Source organism: Amphibalanus amphitrite, unplaced genomic scaffold (assembly GCF_019059575.1).
Source record: "Amphibalanus amphitrite isolate SeventyFive unplaced genomic scaffold, NRLGWU_Aamphi_draft 001911F_arrow, whole genome shotgun sequence".
Lineage (NCBI taxonomy): Eukaryota > Metazoa > Arthropoda > Thecostraca > Balanomorpha > Balanidae > Amphibalanus > Amphibalanus amphitrite.
Genome location: NW_024883404.1, coordinates 73292 through 86912, shown reverse-complemented (window position 1 = coordinate 86912; position 13621 = coordinate 73292). Strand labels below are relative to the sequence as shown.

General features: G+C 44.2%; 1 long non-coding RNA gene across 3 annotated transcripts; it reads right to left on the bottom strand.

The window, feature by feature from the left end:
- Positions 1–443: 443 nt before the first annotated feature.
- On the bottom strand, positions 444–7493 carry LOC122375752. 3 transcript variants are annotated; one of them, XR_006255449.1, is made up of 6 exons: positions 7285–7302; positions 6986–7172; positions 4523–4585; positions 2573–2629; positions 1816–1898; positions 444–840 (listed from the first exon to the last, which is right to left on the bottom strand). It is a non-coding gene; the product is annotated as an uncharacterized LOC122375752 (long non-coding RNA). The 3 variants fall into 3 exon arrangements; XR_006255447.1 differs by having other exon boundaries at positions 452–840; positions 6986–7493; XR_006255448.1 differs by lacking the exon at positions 444–840 and adding an exon at positions 902–1004 and having other exon boundaries at positions 6986–7493.
- Between the last annotated feature and the right edge of the window lie 6128 nt (positions 7494–13621).

The window sequence follows — 13621 nt, the reverse complement described above, 5'->3', positions numbered from 1 at the left end:
AGTTCCTTGTAATTCAGTGTTCGGTAGTGTTTATAATGGCTTTCGTCCAAAAGAGGCGCCTTTCAATTTTCTCCCATTGACTTATGATGGGGAGGTCGCAAAATTGACCTGACCTTAGGTCACCGATATCAAAATTCCGAGATATACATTTTATACATACTACTGATCTTAGGAATCGCTGAAAGTTTCAAAGCGATGGGTCACTCGGTGTAGCTGTGGCAGACATTGAAACTTTTTATGAGGTGAGGTCACTTCAAGTGATTTGGTGACCTGACCTTGAACGACCTTGGTCTGAAATTTTTACATGTGTAGAATTGATGTATGATAAGGTGTGCCAAAAACGGCGGCGATATTCGCGAAAAAACCACAGGGGGGAGGGGTGTTCAAACACCCCCCTTGTACATACACAATCACAAGGCACAAATATAGGTACACAGTACACACACGGCAATTAATGATTTTGGTTTTAGGGGCACCCGACTGCCACATCATTTGGCTCATATGACACGCAATGGGCAGACCAGTCACACGCCCTGGGGAAACCACCCACTGACTTTCGCAGCGTTCAAGAAAACAAAATCGCATCATAAATTGATGTAGAAAGCTCTTATAAAGGATGGAGTCCATCAAAAACCAAACATGGGATAAAGCACAACAAAACAAGCAACGACTGAAAAATTAAACGCTCTTTTAAGTCACAATTGCATGCACCTAAACCCAATAAAAAACACAAGCCGTAGATTTGTTTAGCTAACTGGAATGCATAATGTATGGCTCTTACCGTGGTACTTTTGAAGGATCACAGGATTCAGGTTCTGCGCTGGCTCCCACGTAGGCATCCTTTGGAAAAGGAAAGGATGTCAGAAGGCCAGCTTAACAAAAAAACAAAAAAAAACAATCAAGTAGAAGTGGATTATCTTTGGAAGCTAGATGGCTTCTTTCTCGCGGCGTCGCACCGTAAATGTTCCATGTCACCGGTATCTCGGGATCTTTAGCCCCATTCCCTGCGAGTGGGGAAAGATTCCGTCATCCTCAGGTTTTCAATGGAATCCTCCATGGCAAGACCCCTAGCACAAATGCAAAACACAACCTTCGGCCCGCGACACCCAAACAAGGCGTCGCCCTTAGGTAGTTGAATTATGTCGCGAGTGTGTGCGTGAAATAAAATAATGTGAGTGAATTATTTCAATTCTAAACCCATAAATTTCGACCAGTTAACATGCTAAAGAATGTCTTTTATTCACTACTGGTTAGGCAGAATGCAGTTTCTGTAGTTTTAAAAGGAACCTAATCAATAAAAATAACTGATTTAACGTAAAAGCATATCAATGTCCTTTTCACAATGACGTTTTCCAACGGGTTCAGAGGCCTATTCGGTGATTCCCAAACCAAGGAATGAATGACCCTAGCCATCAGACCGATCAATGAATCGTTTTCTTTTTAACCCTAGTGCACACAAAGTGTCGAGGCTACCCGCATCGACACAATATACTGCATATGTTGAAACAGGGGCCAAGAAAGACCATGCTATTACTGCGATAACCACCAGGACATTCCAGCAGGATGACGCAACCAAACGCCCACTTTGAACAACCATGGAAAGAACCAGAAGGCCTGGTCCCTTTATCTCAAGAGCCAGCGGTCCCACCGCATTCCCGGGAATAGATACAAGTACATGATACGATGAAGTCTGCACACCAACGGAATTCATGAGAAAATATGCAAAAACAAAATTGTTTGTCCAATCGGTCACTAAGATATTGAAGGTGTCCCACTTCTCCCGCGTCCCAGTTATCCCCACTCTCCAACGCTTACCTGAAACCTTGCCACTTGATGAGGTACATCATGTTGCCGTCTTTCCACTGGTGGGCTAATATTCTTTCCACAAAATAGAGATCCTGAAAAAATCGATTCCGTCAATTACCTTTTCTTCAATTTAGCTTAACTAATTGGTAAGTTCGCCCCCCCCCCCTCCACGTGTTCCTAATGCACTGTTAGCTTTAGTGTTCAGCCTGCAAAAAGAGGCTGATGATAGGTAATAGTGGCGCGTCGTCTTATCGATATCAGCTATATAAAAGAGAAGTTAAAAACTAATCTTTCAAAATCCGAAATTAAATCGTAATTGTTGATGAAACATTTTGCCTTATTTTGCTCAAGGCAACATTTGGCCATCAATCATAACTTGGCCGTTTTATCTGTAACTTGGCTCATTACTAATTGCTTAGATTATAACCGATTAAGAGCAAGTACGCAGGAGAAATTAAACATTACGTTCAATACAATTTTAGCGTCTCTTTAAATTAATACCACAAGAGATAGTCCCGACCAGACACACAAGTAGGTGCAAGTGAGGCGCCATTGCATATTGTGTAGGCGCTACCTGGCTGCTTCCGCGGGACTTATCCCTTTAATAATGCCCTCAGTAAAAGTTGTATCAGCAAACCAGGTTTGACCCACAGTAAACCTTCATGAAATTGTCTGCTAGCTAAGCATTAACAAAATGAGAAACAATTGTGGTGCTTACGAAATATGAATAATGTCTTTCGCATATGGATACTGAACGAACACTTACCTGAACAGTTTTCGCCACTTTCCTCCTTCGTCCAGAAGTAACAGCTGCTGGTCGCTTCTAAAAAAAAAAGAAATATTACCTCACTTCAATTGACACACCATGATTTAAAAAAAAAATAGAAGGGTTATCATGGTAACACGCAATTCATCATTCATAATTCGGGTAGAAAGGAATGATTAATTCATTTACATGCGCCCCCTTAACCTGCGCCCTGCTGGGGGGGGGGGTGTTTGAACACCCCCCTTATGGTTTTTCGCAAATATCTCAAAAACGGCGCTCGTTTTTTGTACGCCTTATCACACATCAATTCTACACATGTTGTGAAAATTTCAGACCAAGGTCATTCAAGGTCAGGTCACCAGGTCACTTGAAGTGACCTCACCTCATAGTTTCAATGTCTGTCATAGCTACACCGAGTGACCGATCGCTTTGAAACTTTCAGAGATTGCTAAGAGCAATAGCATGTACAAAATGCATATTTCAGAATTTTGATATCGATGACCTAAGGTCAGGTCAATTTTGCGACCTCCCCATTATAAGTCAATGGGAGAAAATTGAAATGCGCCTCTTTTGGACGAAAGACATTATAAACACTCCCAAACACTGAATTACAAGTAATTTATACACACTGAACATGAAAATGGTGTCCATGACCCCTGTTTATGCCCTGAGGTCATCTTAGGTCACGAATGGCATCAACAGTTTTTCGCAAATTACTTTTGATAGAGGCATGCTAGAGCGATAAAAACGCCTTAGATGTGTTCAGCTCGACGATACGGATCAACTGATATGCAACATGACACTTTCCGGTCAGGTCATGACCTTGACCTGATGTCAAATTTTCAAGTTGACCTTTCAAGGTCAAGTTATAGTTCATTCGATGCGTCTTGACGAGAGGAACACGATGTCGGTAAAAGTAAGCTCGTACAAGGCTTGGGTAAAAAATCATTGCAGAAAAACTGTTTCCGAAAAAATCGGCTATTTTGCAGTTTTTGCCCCCTGCATGCAAAACCGTTGACGTTAGGTCAAATCTGAGAGAATTATTCAGAAAGGGCGTTAATAGGGCTATCGAATGCGCTTTTCCGCGGCGCTTTACCTCTATTGGTTCCCGAGTTATGCGTTGGCTTCATGGAAATTGTCGACATTCGACCTGGAAATCGGCGAAATTTTGCCTTCAATGACCTCTGGTGACCTGACCTTTGATTTGACCAAAAAATTGACCGTAGTGATTTCGTCATTATTTTTGGCGCTCTTTCGAACGCCGCCTTCCGCGTATCGCTACGTGGCCCAGGAGCCGAGTTAGAAGGGGAGGGGTGTTCAAACACCCCCCCCCCCCCAGCAGGGCGTGGAAATCCAGGACCCCCAGCCGGGCGCGGGTTAATGTAACTCACTCACTCACTCACTCACTCATTCACTCCCACTAATCCGCGCCGAGCCGGGAAGGGGCGTCTGGACCAGTCTGGACGGCCAACCCGTATTTTTTCTGAGCTGAGCGGAAAATTACCGTGCGTAGCGCCGCCAAACTTTGCCTACGTTTTCGGCCGTTCCTCTCAACAAAAGTTAGTTTTACTATCCTGTGTTAGTTAGTTTGTTAGTGTTGGTTACCCTGTGATGATCTACTCGCATCACCTTGAATTTAAAAATCAATTTTCTGTCCTTCACATACGTCTCGAAAGGGAAGGGAAATAATTAACAGCTCAAAGAACAATGGGTCTTTTATACGCGCAACGAAGGAGAATGATGGTTAACCCTACTTCCCCATTCCCACTTTAATTTAAGGACATATTTCTAACTTTTGAGGCAGTGAAACTGCCTCTCACGATTCACAGGCACGGCAGAAGTAACTCAATACAGAATGGTTCTTTCGAAATAAATATTACTTTATTTATTTGGATATGGAGATTGTTAAATGCAGACACATAAAACAGATTGGATGACCCCACATCTTACCTTGCGTACATTAGTACCAGACAGCATCTTGGACTATCAAAGTGGCCTGAACATCCAAGCTACCTGAAAAGAAAGCCTGCATGTAAGATAGCTAACAAGTCACCTGGAAAGAAAGCCTGTATGGTGAGATTTTTCTGTAAGCATTTATCTTTCTTTAGCCGCTTTTAGTAACTAAGGCAGAAAGAAGACAATCTGTATGGCCAACGGGCATGCAGCAGGTGACTCATAATTTTTGTTGCCACTGCAATTTTCCAACAACGAATTGAATTAAAAGGTCAAGAAAAATAGACTTTCAAACAAGGTATTAACGGTTCCTAGTACAATGCACTCTAGAGCTGGCCTTTACTCCTCACTTGAAAACCTTACATTGTTGACCTTCTCAACAACACACTTAGGTATATAGGTACCATTATATTTTATGAGGCAACTGGCATTATGCCTTCAATCGCTACATTTAAATGGCTGAGATGTGTGCAATTTGCAGTGTTATACACAAATGATGCTAAAAGGTCAGTTGTATGGTTGAGTACGGCATGTTGGGCAACTTAAAAAATAAAAAAAACTGGGCAAAGGACACCGCTGTATACAGTATACACCCTTAAACCATATTCCGGGCGGGCTCTGAAAGGTAAGATTCCGGGCAGGCAGGGCAGGCTTATCAGCCCCCCGTTATTTCTCGAAAACCACGCATCGACGCAGCAAACGGCGTTTGATAGGTCGGTCAAAGAGCTACAACTTTTAAATAAAAATGCGTCAGGTCAATATTGAGGTCACCAGAGGTCATAAAAATAAAATGTTATTGAAATAGTAACCTAAGTATAGTAGATAAAACTTTTGAATAAAGACATAAAATTGACACCATTGTGCTTCTCTTGTCGAGGCGATTCGAAACAAATACTTGATGACCTTCATTAAGGCCAATTTAAAACTTGACCTCTGGTGGGGGAGAGGTCATGACCCAATAGGGGCGGGGTTGATACGTCACGTTGTATAGCAAACGACGCGTGACTTGGCAAGGCAAGCAGTTTGGTGCCACTTACATGTCTTTAGCGCCAATTTATCATGGTTTATTGACAAGCAACTATTGATGACCTCGCACGAACTCAGATGACCTTTTCCTGTCTCTGTCAGTAAATGATACCTGGATCGTCATAGATGATTCAATATGTCAAAATCCTGAAAGACTTGAGTGGTTTTGACTCGTTTCCACAAAGCGGTGCGCATTTCAAATTTATCCATAGGCTTGTAATGTAAAGATAATGAATCTGACCTGACCTTACCTCAGGTCATAGATATACAAATTCTGAGATATACAAAATGGACATAACGGTAGGTCATTGGGGGACCCACCCATAAGTTAAGGTCATAAGGCCAAAGTGGGTCTTAATTTCATTAAAGGTGACCCATAAGATAACAAAATGCTAAAACTGAGCTGAAAACCATTTGGGATTGAGAGACTCTTCAAGCTTTGGCCTATTGACAATACACTAAGAGGTCATGACCATAAAATGTCTTTGAATGACCTAGTTAGGCGCGGGAACCGGGGGGGCTAGCGGGGGCTGAGCCCCTCCAACTTTTCGGCTGGGGGGCTCATTATGTATTTGAGCCCCCCCCCCTCCTCACAGCTGGAGGAATCAAAATCGGAAATCTACCAACATAATTTCATAGATTCATACAGAGGCACAGGAACCGGGGGAGGGGGCAGTGAGGGAAGCTTGCCCCCACAACTCTGGGGCCGTGGGAGCAGTGCCCCACAACTTTTCATGAGACCAGGAACTATTAGGGCAGCTTGTCCTCCCCAAATTAGGGGTAAAGTTAGAAGGGCTCAGCCCCCGCTAGCCCCCGGTTCCCGCGCCCGGCGCCACTGCCCAAAACCTACACTTATAAACATGGTGTTTTCCCCTAAACTGGATTCAGATTGGGATCCTGAACACAAGTACATACTTCAAACAGGTTAGTGCACAATGTAGGGCAGCCCTGCATTTTGTTGAATTGATCCGGAGCCAGAGTACCTACATCATTAATTGACCCCGAGGCCTGAGATCTTGTAAAGAAATAGCAAGTAGCGGCTAGCCACATTTCAAGGGTAGTCGTAAAGCAGGCGTAACACTTCTTTTAGCAACCAAGGAGAGGTGCTGTAGGTTAGGTTGTAGGTTGTAGGTTTTAGGTGGTAGGTTTTAGGTTTTAGGTTGTAGGTTTTAGGTTGTAGGTTTTAGGTTGTAGGTTTTAGGTTGTAGGTTGTACTGGTTAGGTCAGGTTTGGTTAGGTTTGGTTAGGTCTATTTTGGTTTGGTTTGATTAGAAAGCATCTCTGGGTATAGTGACCATCCGGCCCCGCTCCTTGGTTGCAAAAAGAAGTTGAAGTGTGACGCCTGCAAGTCCGGCCCAAACAATCGCATGGCAAATCGGTACTCTGCAATACCAGTATCCAACAAATAGATGTCTACAAATAATTTCCACTTACCTCACAGACTTCAAAAAGCTCCCAGCACAAAAAAAAACACAAATTAGTACCACCCAAAGCTTTATCTCTTCCAAATCCCAACACTGACACCGCCACGTGGTGAGCCGTGCCGCGCCGATAACACCGCAACAAAAAACAGTGTTGTTGCAACTACACAAAACTTCATCATACTCTAATTCACGGGTTTCTAAGATACATAATATAATTAATTTATTTTTACACTTTTTTAAAAATAAAACAAACGTCTATTTTGATCGCTTCACATTCCACAGACCACACTATAAATCATATCATGTTACGTTTTTGCTGCATGCCCGCGCTAGCCCGCGCTGATCAAGGCGTGCGTTTCCGAGCTTCAACACAGAGCCAGCCGATGGTGGCGCCGTCTGTGGCAGATATTGGAACTACGAACCATCAAATTTTTTAGTTTAGAGATAGATGGCGCCTAAGGTGGACAATTTTTGAGTCCACCGAAACAGACTTGTTCTTTCGGATACGTTTACGTCCAGCTAAAAGGTGTTCTGTGCGTTTATTTTACGTGGACTTTTTGGGTCCACCAAAACAGAATGTCCACAGTAAATCAGAAAAAAATCTTGAAAAGTCCACCTAAACCAGAATTTGGAAAGCTCACAAACATCGGTTCATAGGTAAACATGACACACTGAATCGGAAAAATGCACTTAGTTGTGACCCCTCTGTGTACCCCTGAGGTCATCTCCGGTCATAAACGGTCACCAGCAGTTTTTTGGCTATACCTTTTGATAAAGACGTGCTAGAGCGATAAAAACACGTCAGATGTATTCAAATCGACGATACGGATCGACTGATATGCAACATGACCCTTTCCGGTCAGGTCATGACCTTGACCTGAGGTCAAATTTTCAAAATAACCTTTCAAGGTCAACAAATAGTAAATTCAACGCGTCTTGACGAGAGAAACACGATGCTGCGGCTCTCTCGAGTCAAATGCTATTGGCGAAAAACCATTTTCGTGAAAACTGCTATTTTTACAGTTTTTGCCCCGTGGAGGTTAAACCGTTGACCTGAGGTCAAATCTGAGAACATTACCCGAACGGTCTGTGAAAGGGCTATCGAATGCGCTTTTCTGCGGCGCTGTAGCTCTATTGGTTCCCGAGTTAGCCGTTGGCAGTTTCCAAAATTGTGAAAATGGACTACATACCTTTGTTGACCTGGGCTCTGGGCCTCTGGCGACCTGACCTTTGACCTGATTAAAAAAATGACTGAAGTGCTTTCGTCCTTATTTTTGACGCTCTTTCGAATGCCGCTTACCGCATGTCGCTACGTGGCCCAGGAGCTGAGTTAGACGGGGGGGGGGTGTTCAGACACCCCCTCCCCCGGCCCGGCGCGGAAGTCGCGGAGCACCGGCCCGGTGCGGGTGAACGATGGCGGATCACTTCAAGCGCACAAATGAATAAGTCACAAGATGAGGGGTAGGATTGAACAGAACGTCAAACAGTAAAATCAAGAGCAAGCTGATATTTTTGGCTGACTAGTGTTAAAGGCATTGATGGTTCACGTGCGCTTTTCACTAAATGCCGGAACACAGCGCTTACGCGTGCAAAACGTGTCTCCGCACTTCCCATTGGAATGCATGACATATTTTCTGCTTCCAACACGCAGCGCATTAAGCCGCGTGTTGAGATTTAATTTGGTTCATTATATTTCTTTAACAGTTATCAGTTTGGGTTGCACAGTTGCTAATATGCCTGTTTTTCTCTTCAAATGATCAGACGTTTTAATGCTGAACACACTATTTGAAGAGATTTCTTCGGTGCAGAGTTGGTCAAGTTTGATGAGTTCGCCAGGTAACCCATCGTGAAAACGGTATTACACGCACTTTTCCCATTTTTGAAAACGGCCAAAACCATAATAACGTTGCTTGTAAGTTGTATGCATGTATTGAAAAACCGCACAAAACGCTCCCTTAACCCTCGACGGACCTATTGGTTTTCTACATGCGCCCGGACGGAAGAGAAAAGGGGTACGACTTACGAGCCCCTCGCCGTTTCGCGCCTAATGAAGCTAAGGCCTCGCTGAAAAAATGAGCATGTGCGCCATTACGAGAGGCAGCGATTGGTACCCGATTGAAGGGCTCTGGTCAACTGGTAACCTCTGAGGTCAGGTTAAGTGGCAGCAGGAATGGGCTCAATTTTTGGTAACTAACCTGTGCCAAAAATGGTCGCAGAGCCGCGAGTTTGGCATCGTCGTGTTTTTTCCAGCTCAGGCGCGTCGAATAATATACTTTTATTCCGCTAAGTTTTTTTTTTACTTTTGTACTTTTGTTCTTGATGTGTTAACCTCTGGTCAAGGTCACTTCAGAGTTCAGAGCCGCTTAGGTCACGAAGTTGGTCGAAAGTGGTCATTTAGCATATTATCCGGTTCATCAGGTCTTGTCGAGTCCAATGGTGGCTCTCCCGACCCGCTAGCCTAATTTGTTCGGGAGTTATTTGATAAAAAAACTCTTATGCCCCTAGTTACGTCATAAGTAACGTCACGCAAGGTCAGCAATGAAAATGAAGCATCGGACCTTGCAATGAGTGGATGAAATCACGATTTCGTGTGCTCGAGCTAGTTTTAGATCATGCCCGGCGCCAAAGAAACAGTTTCCATATTTCCCCGTAGCGGTGAGATCATGCGTGACCGATCTGACCTCATGTGACCTAAGGTGTCATAGCCAGGTCAGTGAATTTACCTGTCCTGAAAATGCGGCTGGTGTCACAAGACCTGGCTTGAATCCAAGGTCAGGTATGCCAAGTTTCAGCTCTCTCTATATCCGAAGTGTTTTGAGCTATCGAGAAAAAGAATGGGAGCTAGCTCGACTGGCGGGGTTTGAGGAAAAACGGCGTGTCACCGCTTAACTATATACTTTACCATGCGCTGTTTAGTATTTTGTTACCTTATCTTTTGACTGAACAAAATAATAAATAAAGCACTGGGATGTTGCATTGCGGCATTTCGGCAGTTGCAAGACCCCTGCAAACATTATGTCTTGCTATACCTACGGGTAGGTATATAAGACTCACTTTGGTTGTCACCTAGTTATGAGCTTCGTTAGCATCGAACAAATGCATTTATTGTCCCATTATCTGCGGCACCATATTATTAACGGAGGCAGGCACGTTTAGTATTTTGATTAGATAAAACAAATCAGGGTAGGTGTAAAATTAATTAGCTCGAGGGTACTGAAAGGTTCGTCGCGATCGGCCGCTTTTTACGCGAGTCATTCGCGAAAAACCGAGGGGAGGGGGGTACCCCCCCTACGCGGGCGAGGTTTAATACAGGTTTCGAGCTCCTTCGCGCCGCCAACCATTCTAGACTTCTGACTGCTTCAGGAATCAGGATCGGCGATTCACGAAGCATAAAGAGTCTAGACTTCCGCGCACAGGTCTGCAATGAGCAGTGATCACCGACTTCAGCAGAGCCCATTTCCCTGGTGAAATTAGCGGTGAGCCCCAGTGAGATGCAGGGTTTATTCTTGTTCCACGATTATTTGCCTATATCAAAATCAAAATGTCCGTACGTATGTATGTATGTAGGTATGTACATATGTATGTATGTATGTAACGCGTCAGTTCCCTTTGGCGGGCTGTTGCGAGGTGACGGTGAGGACTGCGGGGTTGAAACTTTGGCGCCGAGTCGGACGCGTGCAACCATTTGTCGTATTAAATTTTCGAGGGGGTGCGCGGCGGTTTACACGTGGCGGGCGCATCTTTGTCGCATTTTGGGCCGCGGCCGGAGCCGATCAGATGGCACGCGCTACAGGCTCAGTTTCTTCGCTTGCAAAGCTGAGCGAACTCAGAGCCGGCAGGTCATTGACCTTTTGCAATGAACACCGGAACAGAGCACCGCCGGCCAGGAGGAGACGCCAAATCTGTTCTGGCCATAACTCGCCCGATACTGGGCCGATTTGAATGAAAATTGATTTATTACGCTGCGCGTAATCCTGGATACCTAGTTTGCCTATACAAAAATCAAAACGTCTGTAGTTGTACGTATGTATGTATGTATGTATGTATGTATGTATGCATGTATGTAACGCTTCAGTTCCCTTTGGTGGGCTGTTGTTCCGGAACGGTGCGTGTTGCGGGGGTGAAATTTGCCGCCGAGTCGGGCACGTGCAACCATTTGTCGTATTAAATTTTGGTGGGGGTGGGCTCGATGGTTTGCACGTGGCGGGTGCATCTTTGCCGCATTTTGGGCCGCGGCCGGAGCCGATCAGATGGCACGCGCCTTAGGCTCAGTTTCTTCGCTTGCAAAGCTGAGCGAATTCAGAGCCGGCAGGTCATTGACCTTTTGCAATGAATACCGGAACAGAGCACCGCCGGCCAGGAAGAGACGCCAAATTTATTCTGGCAATAACTCAGCCGCTACTGGGCCGATTGCAATGAAAATTGATTCATTACGCAAGAAAAAATGACACCCTGTACGGGGTATTGACGGTCATGTCAAAAATAACACCCGAGTGGGGTGTTTTGAGGGGAGTCGCTGAGCTATTATAAATGGGGTGTTTGGCGTACACCCCAGGAGGGTTTCGACGCATAGTGGGGAGTCGCAGCCGCTAAAGGGGGGTCAGCGCCGGCCCACATGGGGTTCCGTTAGACTGCAGGTGACACCCCTCAAATATCAGCCGAGCACCCCTTTTTGGTCCCTAAGCACCCGACAGGGTGTCAAACTCCCAAATTAGGGTGTAAAATATAGCAGCTCAACTCCCCTACACTCAGAAAACACTTTGAGAACATTTTTGAATAAGGGCTCATATGAGTGCCAAAACAGGGCTCAAATCTGTATGATTTTAAAATCGGGATCAGTTAGGCGCCCTTTTCGGGCTCAAAGTACATTAGCCCCGAAAGCGGCATCAGTTCGTCTTCCTTTTCGGGCTCAATTCGAGCTGCGTTTTAGGGCTCCATACGACATTCCGCCATTCCGTCTTTTGCTGTTTTCAGTGCCATGTGTTGGTGTACCTACCGCCGTGATTTCAAAATGAATGGTAAGTTATTAGTTATCAGTTATCGCTATCTTTTAGAAAAAATCAAGATGTTGATGCTCATGCCATTTTAATCCCTTATCAATTAAAATTGTGGTGGCATTTGTTCAGAAAAGGTCTGATCTACAATTGTGGCGCCGTTGATACGAATACGCACGGGTTTGATTATTCGTTTTTCTTGTATTTGCGCCACATGAAAGCATCATATCTGGATTCAGGATGTCAAATAGTGTAAGAATGTGCAAAAATTTTGTCTGGTTCTTCGTGATGATGTGATTGAAGCAATACTTTCAAGGGTAGGTAAGGATTTTGTTACTTGTTCATAATGGTTATCTTGATGCTCAACTAAAATTAATCCTAACCTTGCCTACTAACCTATTAAGTTAAACTTAGTACCAATACCTACCAACCTACAACCTATTTGGATCTTTCATATACTTATAACATGCTGCTGCTTCTGCTAACATGCTGCGGAATGCTGGTTGACATGATGGAATGCTGGTATGACAGTGTTCCATGTTTCAGAATTTTAGGTGAATAACCACACATGACGGGGAAAATGTTTTCATCCTAAAAATATGACAAGTGGCTTTATTTCATCTTTGCTAAAAAAATATGTCAAAAGTTTGATTCAACAGCCAGCTGCCAGGTTACGCATGACTTGACAGTTGATGCATCTACTCTACATCATTTCATTTCAGATCCTGTGAAGGTTCTGACAAATTCTGAGGTAAAAATGGCATTATGCAGTTTTGCGGAAAGACTAAATCTATCTCATTTTGTCTTCAGATTTTTTTTTATTGGGACACCCAATTGAAATCCAATTTTAGAACACTGTGACACCATGCCTGTGTGCCAAGTAAGAGGAAGGGTCTACAAGTATACATCAAGATAACCAATTATGGACAAGTTGAGACTTGAGTCATGAGCTCTTATTTGTGGTTACAATACCTTCAACTGCATGATTTTGCACAACTTCCATACAGGCATCCAGACTGGAAAAGGTTCAAGTCCATACTTATTCTGGTGCTTGAATATGGCAGTTCAAAGATGGAAGGCATATGATGCTACAAAATGAAAAAATAATTCAACTTACAAAAAATAGGTATTCATATCTATCCTAAACTAAACTAACCTAAACTTACCTAGCCTAATCCAACCCAACCCAACCACCCCAACCAGCCCAGCCCAGCCCAACCCAGCCCAGCCCAGCCCAGCCCAGCCCAACCCAACCCAAAACCTACAGTCTAAAACCTAGAGCTAAAACCTGCAGCCCAAACTGGAAAACATCCATATGGTACGCCGGACGCCCGTGAAGCCGTCATGCGCCGAAGTTCGGCGCAAGCTATTTTGCAATTTGCGCTGAAATTTCTGCATTATTTGCGCCGAAGGTTAGTGCCCTTTTGCGTCAAAATTAAGCCACTTATACAAAAAGCACGTTTACATCTGCTGGCCAAGGTTTTATAAACCAGACAGAACGCTCTGGGCCTTAACCACTCCTGACTCCCATGTTTGAGCGTCCAAATTAGTTGATGTTTCCATGGAAGCTGAATACCACAATACGTGTAGCGCACTGTAGCATCGTGCCGTGAAATAAGGCTCGGGACGGAAGTTCCGGGGTCACAAAAATT